Source organism: Pipistrellus kuhlii, unplaced genomic scaffold, assembly GCF_014108245.1.
Source record: "Pipistrellus kuhlii isolate mPipKuh1 unplaced genomic scaffold, mPipKuh1.p scaffold_m20_p_2, whole genome shotgun sequence".
NCBI lineage: Eukaryota > Metazoa > Chordata > Mammalia > Chiroptera > Vespertilionidae > Pipistrellus > Pipistrellus kuhlii.
In genome coordinates this window covers 62,882,160-62,891,880 of record NW_023425515.1, presented here as the reverse complement: position 1 = coordinate 62,891,880, position 9,721 = coordinate 62,882,160, and the positions used below count along the sequence as shown (strand labels likewise).

Sequence of the window (9,721 nt, the reverse complement as noted above, 5' to 3'; positions counted from 1 at the left end):
AAAAATTCAACAGAAACTTTATAGGAGAGTGGGGACAAAAGCAATAATTCTTAATGTTAACCAATTTAATATTTTAATCTAGGGTCTTAAAATGGTTTGGAGAAACATAGGATTCTCAGATTGGTCCTGGTATAGTTTTGCTCTCACATAAATGAAAGAAATCAATTTCAAATAAGAGAATAGTGCTGCATGATCAGGAAACCAATATGTGGGTTCTAGTCATGCTACTCAACTACACATGACCTTGAAAAAGTTTCTTGATTTCTCTTGGCCTCAGGTTTGTACCTCTATAAATAAGGAGTTAAAACAAAAATGTCTAAGAAAATTTATTCTTTTAAATATTATACTTGGTTTGAAATTAAACCCATTAATTAATTAACAATTATTTACTAAATCACCTACAATATTCCAAACATGGTGTTAGGTAATGAGACTATTTAGGGGAAAGAAAGTCTCTGCTTTTAAGAATTTCTCTAAAAGTAAACCACCATCACAATACAGGTTATTGGAAGTTAGGAAATGCCTTTTTTTTGTTATGAGACTTTGGAGGATAAACACTGTCATAAAAATCAGAACCTGGGCCAATTGTCCTTTGTTAACACATTATTGAGCATACAGAAAAGAAAAAATAGAAAACAAAAATGATACATTTATAATAAAACTCAGTTAATGTCATTGTCATGCTAGACATATACAAATAACTGTATAGAAGCCTCCTCTGTGCTTTAGAAGTGTCTAAATGAGGTTGTGGCACCAGAAGGAAGAGATGGAAGTCTTCCTGGCTGTCACTGGTCAAAGTTCATATTGTAAAAGGATTATGACCTGGCTGGTGTGGCTCAGTTGGTTGAGCATCATCCTGCACATTGAAAGGTCACCAGTTTGTTTCCTCGTCATATCACATGCCTGGGTTGTGGGTTCAGTTCCCAGTATGGGAGGCAAGTGATTGATGCTTCTCTTTCATATCATTGTTTCTCCCTCTCCCTCTTTCTTCTTTTCTCTATAAAAATCAATGAAATTATATTAAAATTAAAATTAAATTTTAAAATGCTTTAATTTTTAAAAAATATTTTAAAGGATAATATACTATAAATAAATTTAAATAAATAATAAAAGAAATCCTCTTAAATTTCTAGATTATATGACCTGGCCACAAGACTTGGGGTGTCAGAACCCAGACCTCACTGCATGGTGCTTTATCTGACTCTGAGAGTGGGCAGGGCAGCTGAAACTCATGGGCACAGTGGGTCGGGCCTGGGCACCAGGGTTTTTATAGGTAGGTGTGCCAGAGGCATGCCAGCGCCCAGCCTTCATCTGGACAAGATGGAAAAAGATAGCGGGGTTAGAAGTTGTGGCAATAGTAGAGGAAGGGCTCTCCACTGAGGAAGGGGAAGTGACTGAGGCCTGCCAAGTAAAGGAGTTCCAGTAAATCTGAAGAGGTACAAAGATTGAGGCTAAAGCAGACTAAGACAGAGTTGGAAAGGCTTCCCAAAAGAGATGATGCTTGAATTGCCGCTGAAAAAAGGAATTTCTAGATGGATAGAAGGTTGTGGGTGAGAGGTCATGGGAATGACTATAGGAGGTTTGTTTCAAACAATTTTCAAACTGAAAGAATCATATTTGCAAAAGCACATGGTGAGAAAGAAGATTGTCAGTCTAGTGGACTGCAAGTATTGCCTTGCTGGGTAATTGTGGTATATGAACAGCCATTCTACCATTGCCAATTACCATGCAGAAATTGAATCTACAGGGGAAGGTAAATGGGAAAGATTTTAATATGACATACAAATGTCATTTTGGAGAAGTTACTAATCATTACTTATTTACTTATTCATTTAATTCCTTGAAAAACATACTTTATGTCTACTATGTATGAAATATTTTTATTGTATTCAAGATTTCAGCCACAGAAGTCTTCTGCATTCTGTATAAGCTCCTTTCTAACACAAGGATATTTCTAGTGACTTATCCTCAATATATTTAATTTCTTCTGTTTATGATTTTTATTATCAGAGGGGATAGATAGATAGATAGATAGATAGATAATTTTCAAATTCCCATGTTTCCTTTACAGGGGTTTATTAATTCTTCATTCTATATAATGACACTTATATCACACCATCTGTCAAATGAGCATGGCAACTTGATTAAATATTGACTGTGGGATATTTTTAAGCATTGAAACATTTAGTCATGAAAAGACTACTGCTCTTTTTTTCCCCGCAGCAATAACACATTCAATTGTCTTCTATAATAAAGAATGTATAAAGGTATTCTTATTCATAATTTTTAATATTACCATGTAAATTCGTGTGAAGGATATTTCAATAAGTCTCTTTTGAGAGACTTGTCTATTTTGTATTGCTGGATTTAGATGTCTAAGGATCAAACATATTTGGTATGCCTACCATTGTACACTGCCCTTCCCTCCATGCAGGTCTTTCCTTCCCTCTTTATTTAGCTTAGAGGTCATGATCCATCAGTGTAACCTTTCCTTGGTTCCTCCTCACATGCTTGCCCCATCTACTCATCTGAGAAAAATCTCTAATTCTGATCAATGCAACTTTCTGCTTACTCCACACTTGTACCTCTATGATGATTGGGAAACCCAAACACTCAACTGTGTTGATAGATCTCACTTTATTTATGTATTTGTTTTTTTGTTTGTTTATTTGTTTATTTTTCACAAACAGGATTTTTTATTTGTCATCATTAAAAGTCAGAATTTTAAACAGATTCATGGACTGGGGGCTCATGCCCATCAGCTCATTCAACTTTAGCACCTATCTCATCCCCAGTTGCTTTTCCGGAACAGCTACCTTCACCATGAAGCTCCAGGAGTTTCCCCAACTCAAACTTGGGCTTCTTCAGCACTTTGACTTCTCTAACAAAGACAGCATGGAGCATATAAATAGATTGACAAACTTTTTAAATATGTTTTTCAATGCTACCTGGAATCAACCTATTGGTCACTTCTTTCAAGTCATTTATTTGTTTTCACTTCTCAGGTCATGATTTCCATTACCTTCTTCCAGATTTGGTGAGCCTATTGATGCTGAATATAAGAGGTTTTCTGAATTGATTGTTGAAATGTTTTAGTGAAATCAACACAGAATAGATGAAGCAAGTAAACATTGGTAGTCTTGACATCAACTTGAGCTTCAGTTATGGTCTGCCTTTTTTGTTTTGTTTTGTTTTTTAAACCATGAAGCACATTTTGTCACAGATAAAATTCATGACATAGAAATTAGTCAGGCAGTTTATACTCTGAATATCCTCAGCAATTAGCTTAAATTTTCTAAATGCAACTTCATCATTCTGCAGATCAGCTAAGCTCACTGCAAAAACATTAGCAAAATCATCAGATATGATTTTGTCTCCTGGAGTCCTCATGACTAGTGTTTTTCCAATATTTTGTATATTGAACATAGCTGGTGCTTCCACATCTTGCCAATCTTTCTTAGAAAATAGATCAACTACTTTTTTCTTGGCTCCCTTTTTGCTGCCTTTCATAATCCAGTTACTATTGCCAACCACTTTGGTGCTGCTTAAAGCCAGAAAGGAGGTTTCACTTTAAATTTGTGACATATAGTTTCTCATACAAGTTCTTGGCACTGCCTAGAAAGTCAACTACATCTCCTTAGTCCCTTCCTTCTCTCACTCTTCTAGACAAGTATTTAAACCCCGCTTTTCTCCACATCCTCCCCAGCATGGGTTGTTTGTTGATTTATTCTGACAAGTGTGAGGTGGTAACTCATTGTTTTAATTTGGATCCCTTTGATGATTATTGACATTGAGTATTATTTCATATATCTTTTGGCCATTTCTACGTCCTCTTTAGAGATGTGTTTATTCAGACCTTCTGCCCATTTTTTTAAATTGGATTGTTTGTCTTTCTTTTGTTGAGTTGTAGGTGTACTTTATATATTTTGGAAATTAACCCCTTATCAGATGTATCATTGGCAAATATGCTCTCCCATACAGTGGGGTCCCTTTTCATTTTAAAGCTGGTTTCTTTTTCTGTGCAGACGCTTTCAGTTTGATATAGTCCCATTTGTTTATTTTTTCTTTATTTATTTTGCCCTAGGTATTATATCAGTGAAAATCCAGATATGTGAGATATCTGATATTTGGCTGCCTATGGTTTCTTCTAGGATTTGTATGGTTTCATGATTTACATTTAAGTCTTTTATTTATTTTGAGTTTATTCTTATGTATGGTGTAAATTGGTGATCTAGTTTCATTTTTTGCATACATCTGTTCAATTTTCCTAATACCATTTATTGAAGAGACTGTCTTGATTCCAGTCAAGAGCATGTACCTGGGCTGTAGGCTCAATCTCCGGCCCTCAACAGAGGTTGGGAGGCATGTGCAGGAGGTAACCAATTGATTTGTCTTTCTCACATCGATGTTTCTCTCTCTCTCTCTCTCTCTCTCTCTCTCTCTCTCTCTCTCTCTCTCTCTCTCTCTCTCTTACACCTCCTTTTCATTCTCTCTAAAATTAAAAAAAAATCACTGGAAAAGTATACTCAGGTAAGGATTAACAAAAAAGAAAAGAAGATGTAGGTAAACAAAAAATATCTAAGTCATTTATAGATAAAATTGTCTGGTCCATAAACATTGATGTCTTTCCATTTCTTTATATCTTTTCTTACTGTTTTGTCATTTTCAGTGTACAATTCTTCCACATCTTAGTTCATTTTTAAAAATTACTTTATTCTTTTGGATGCTATTATAAATTATATTATCCCTAATGATTAGTTGCTATTATAAATGCTATTATTACTAATTTTTAGGTTGTTTGTTATTGTGTAGAAATGCAAATAACTTTTTGCTTATTTTGTATCCTATAACTTTAGTGAATTTGTTATTAGTTATAAGAGTTTTTGGGGGGAAGTACCTAATGTTTTCTATATTCAGATAATGTCATCTGCTAACAGGGAAAATTTTACTTCTTCCTTTGTGATTTGTATTTGTATTTTGTATTTCTTTCTCTTGCATAATTGCTCTGGCTAGGAATTCCAGTACTTTGTTGTTTAAAACTGGCAAGATTGCTCTTTAGAGAAAAAAAACTTTTAGATTTTCACTGTTGAGTATGGTGCTAAGCTGTGCATATTCTTAAACTGTTCAATATATATATTTTGAGTTCATACTATGTGCCAGGCTGAGTGCAAAGCAGTGAACAAAACAGACAAAGTTTTTATCTTCATGGGGCTTATAGTCTAGATCTATGCTGATTAATAAATATGGTACTAGAAACACATAGCTGCTGATTATCTAAAATGTGGCTACTCCAAATTAAAATGTTCTGAAAACACATTCTGAATTTGAAACACTTAGTACAAAAAAATTTCCTCCAGAGTCTAGGCCTTAAAAACTGTGAGCTGCAGCACTAAAAAAAAAAAAAAAAAAAAAAAAAAAAAAAAAAAAAATCTATTTTAAGATTAAAATAAGAAACAGAGATAATTTTCTGCTAAAGGGGTCTGGGGAGAGAAACTGGCCACCACCCAAGCTGAGCACAGAGGCTTTAGCAATTTTCCAAGTCTAGTCGAATAAGGCTGTCTCCTGGCATAGACACAGCTGATCCTCACAACCAATTGGCCTGGAGGTCAGTTCTTCCCAGTGATACCAACAACAAGCAAGAACTTAACTACAATAAGGCTGTACACACAGTCCACAAAGGGGTACACCAAGAGTGTCCACCTCAGATAACTGGGAGGCTGACCCACTAAACCATATAGGACACCTTAGCACACAAAGCCACCCTACCTACTCAGGGAAGCAGCGGAAATGCCGAGAAAAGGAAACAGATCACAAACAAAAAAAAAATGGAGGACAAGAAGCGACTGGATATAGAGTTCAAAACCACGCTTATAAGGTTTTTCAAGAATTTCCTAGAAAAGGCCAATAAAATAAATGAGATCTATGAGGAGATGAAAAGGGATCAACTAGAAATAAAAAAATACATTGTCTGAAATAAAAAATATTATACAGAGTCCTAAAAATATTTCCTCCATTGCTCCCTTCCACCAGGTTCCCACCCCAGCCTCTGCCCTTTCCAAACCCCCCATTGACCTCATCCATAGGTGCACAGTTTATGTTCAGTCTCTTCTCGCACCCCCCACTCCCTTTTTTCCCAAGAATTTTCTGTCCACTCCACTTCCATACCTCTGATTCTAATATATTCACCAGTTAATACTGTTCATCAGATATTTTAATTTCTTTGGTTTTTAGATTCACTTGTTGATAGTTACATATTTGTTGCTCATATTTTTTATCTTTATTTTCTTCCTCTTCCTAAAGGACCCCCTTTAGCAATTCATAAATTCTGGTTTGGCAGCGATGAACTCCTTTAGCTTTTTTTTATTTGGGAAGCTCGTTATCTGGCATTCGATTCTGAGTGATAGTTTTGCTGGGTAGAGTATTTTTTACTATAGGTTCTTGCTATTCATCACCTTGAATATTTCTTGTCATTCCCGTTTGGCCTGCATTGTTTCTGTTGAAAAGTCAGCTAACAATCGTATGGGTACTCCTTTATAGGTAATTACCTGTTTTCTCTTGCTGCTTTTAATATTCTCTCTTTGTCTTTTGCTCTAGGAATTTTAATTATGATGTGTCTTGGTGTGGTCCTCTTTGATTCCTTTTGTTTGGGGTTCTGTGCACTTCCTGAATTTGTAAGTCTATTTCTTTCACCAGGTGGAGGAAGTTTTCTGTCACTATTTCTTCCAATATGTTTTCAGTATCTTGCTTTCTCTCTTCTTCTGGAACCCCTATATTTCTGATGTTGGTTCCCTTGAAGTTGTCCCAGAGGTTTCTTACATTATCTTCAACTTCCTGGATTCTTTTGTCTTCTTGCTTATGCAGAGGAGTGTCTTCTGGCTCTTTGTGTTCCAAATCTTTTACTTGATTCTTGAGATCTTCGGTTCTGTTTTTAGGACTCTATATAATATATATTTTTTTATTTCAGACAATGTATTCATTATTTCTAGTTGATCCCTTTTCATCTCCTCATAGGTCTCATTTATTTTATTGGCCTTTTCTAGGAAATTCTTGAAAAACCTTATAAGCGTGGTTTTGAACTCTATATCCAGTCTCTTTTTGTCCTCCATTTCTTTTGTTTGTAATCTGTTTCCTTGTCTTGGCATTTCCACTGCTTCCCTGAGTTGGTCTGGTGGCTTTGTATGCTAAGGTGTCCTATATGGTTCAGTGAGGCAGCCTCTCAGTTACCTGAAGTGGACACTCTTGGTGCACCCCTTTGTGGACTGTGTGTACAGCCTTATTGTAGTTAAGTCTCGCTTGTTGTTGGTATCACTGGAAGGAACTGACCTCCAGGCCAATTGGTTGTGAGGATCAGCTGTGTCTCTGCCGAGAGACAGCCTTATTTGACAAGACTTGGAAAATTGCTAAAGCCTCTGTGTTCAGCTTGGATGGGGCAGAGTTTCAAGGGGGAGCCTACAGTCTTGGCTTCCTCTCAGGCGTGCCCTATGAGGTTCCTAAGTCTCAGTGTTCCTCAGTGTCATTTGTTACTCGCTGCAAGCACCTCTGAAAGAAAGGTGTCCTCGAGTTTCGCCCATTACCAGACAGTCTAGTCTCTTCCCCAATCAGCCCGAAACTGGGATTCAGTACAGTTGTAAATGGGGTTGGAAGTGCTGTTCAGTGCAGTCCAGAGCTTTTGTCTCCTTTCTGCTAGGGCAATCCAGCAGCACAGTCAACAGTCTGTCCTCTGCGTGCAACGTGTGTGCCTCTGGGGCTCTGCCTTTCTCCACTCTCCTGAGTTTCTGCCTTACAGCCCAGATTCCCTCTGTATAAGCCTGGGTCCCCAGAGTCTGGTCTAGAACTAGGGTTCAGTGCAGTCAGAACTGGGGCTCAGCACAGTCTGGAGCTTTTGTCTCCTTCCCACTAGGGCAATCTAGCAGCATAATCAACAGTCTGTCCTCTGTGCACAATGCGCGCGACTCTCAGGCTCTGCCTTTCGCCACTCCCTTGAGTTTCCACCTTACAGCCCAGAATCTCTCTGTATGAGCCTGGGTCCCCAAGGTCTTGCCCAGAATTGGGGTTTAGCACAGTCCAGAACTTTTATATCCTTCCCACTAGGGAACGCCAGCCAGGCACTCAGCCGCCTCCTCCTCTCCGACTCCGCCCTCTCCCCAGGCGCGCACTGTGTGTCTGTACCTTAGGATTTTACAGCTCCTCTGATTTTCCTTCTGGTTTTCTCTTTCCTTCTAGCTGTAGAATTTCCAGTCAGTCAACTTTCCTGTAGTTCTGGAAAATATCCATTTTGTATTTTAATTGTATTTTTTTGAAATTGTTGTGTGAGGCTGCAGTTAGGTGTTTACCTATGCTGCCATCTTGGTTTCTTTCCCAAGTCTTTTTTCCTGACTGGTCTTAACAAAGCAGAAACTTCTGCCAAGCATGGTGAGGCTCAGGTAAAGATCTGGAGGTGCTCTTATGATATTCCACCACCACCGATAGAGCCTAACTATCCCTTCTACAACAGCATCAGTAAGGAACGCAGGTGTGCAGACCTCACTGAAGATCAGCTACCCTCCTGTGAAAGTCTGAAGGACACTATTGCCAGAGCTCTGCCCTTTTGAAATGAAGGGGAAGGAGGGGAAACAGATCAAGGAGGGGAAACAGGTACTGACTGCAGCCCATGGCAACAGCTTTCAGGGCATTTTCAAATATATGGAAAGTCCTTCTGAAGAAGCTATCATATGGAACTGAACATGCCACCTGGTATTCCATTGTTTATGAATTGGACAAGAACTTGAAGCCCATCAAGTCCATGCAGTTTCTGGGGGATTAAGAGACCACACTAAAGCCCTGGAGGCTGTAGCTGCCCAGAACAAGGCTAAGAAATGAAGGCAAGCAGACAGAGGACTTTCTTCAGGACACCCTTCCTCCCGTCCCATTCTCCTGCATCTCTCCTGTGCACATGTCACACTGACCATATTTGTAGGCATTTTAGGCTGTAACTGCAGATGGGGACTGATGACTCCCAATTTTCTTTTAGCCATTTTGTCTCCTACACCAACTCCCTTCATGCAATCTAGTCAGTATGGTACCTCTGGATTATGGATCCTCAGTCCAAGCTGAGGGAGGCTCTTATCTTAAAAAAAAAACTCTGGTTATTTTCTAGTGTTTTGTTTATTACCTGTTTGAGAGTAGGGGGATAGGGAATAGCCAAGTTAAGGAAAGGCCAATCAGGAGAGACAAGATAGTGTATTTGTGTTCCCCCAGCAGTCCTGTGCTATTCTGTAGTCAATTGAACTCACTGGGGGGCTCTAGTCATTCCAGTGGAAGATGAATGCAAGGTGATTCAAACAAACATTTCCTCCTTGACTCCAGAAAAGCTGACTCCAGAATATTGGAATCAATCCTGAATGTTAACCTGTTGCATTTACTTTTACCAACAACTATATATATATTATTATATATCCTATATTATTATATATCCTATATAATAAAGAGGCAATATGCAAATTGACCATAACTCCAAACACAAGATGGCCACCCCCCTATGGTCAAAGATGGTCACCCCATGTGGACACAAGATGGCCGCCACAAGATGTTCAACAGGGGAGGGCAGTTGGGGGGGACCAGGCCTGCAGGGGAGGGCAGTTAGGGCAATAGGGCTGGCAGGGGAGCAGTTAGGCATCAATCAGGCTGGCAGGGAGTGGTTAGGAGGTGATCAGGCTGGCAGGCAGAAGTGGTTAGGGGCAAT

The 9,721-nt window shown here is 38.6% G+C and overlaps 2 pseudogenes; one reads left to right on the top strand and one right to left on the bottom strand.

Annotated features, from left to right (window-relative positions):
- Positions 1 to 2,724: 2,724 nt before the first annotated feature.
- LOC118722947 lies at positions 2,725 to 3,510 on the bottom strand (annotated as a pseudogene).
- An 802-nt stretch (positions 3,511 to 4,312) lies between these two features.
- LOC118722946 lies at positions 4,313 to 9,100 on the top strand (annotated as a pseudogene).
- The last annotated feature ends 621 nt before the right edge of the window (positions 9,101 to 9,721 follow it).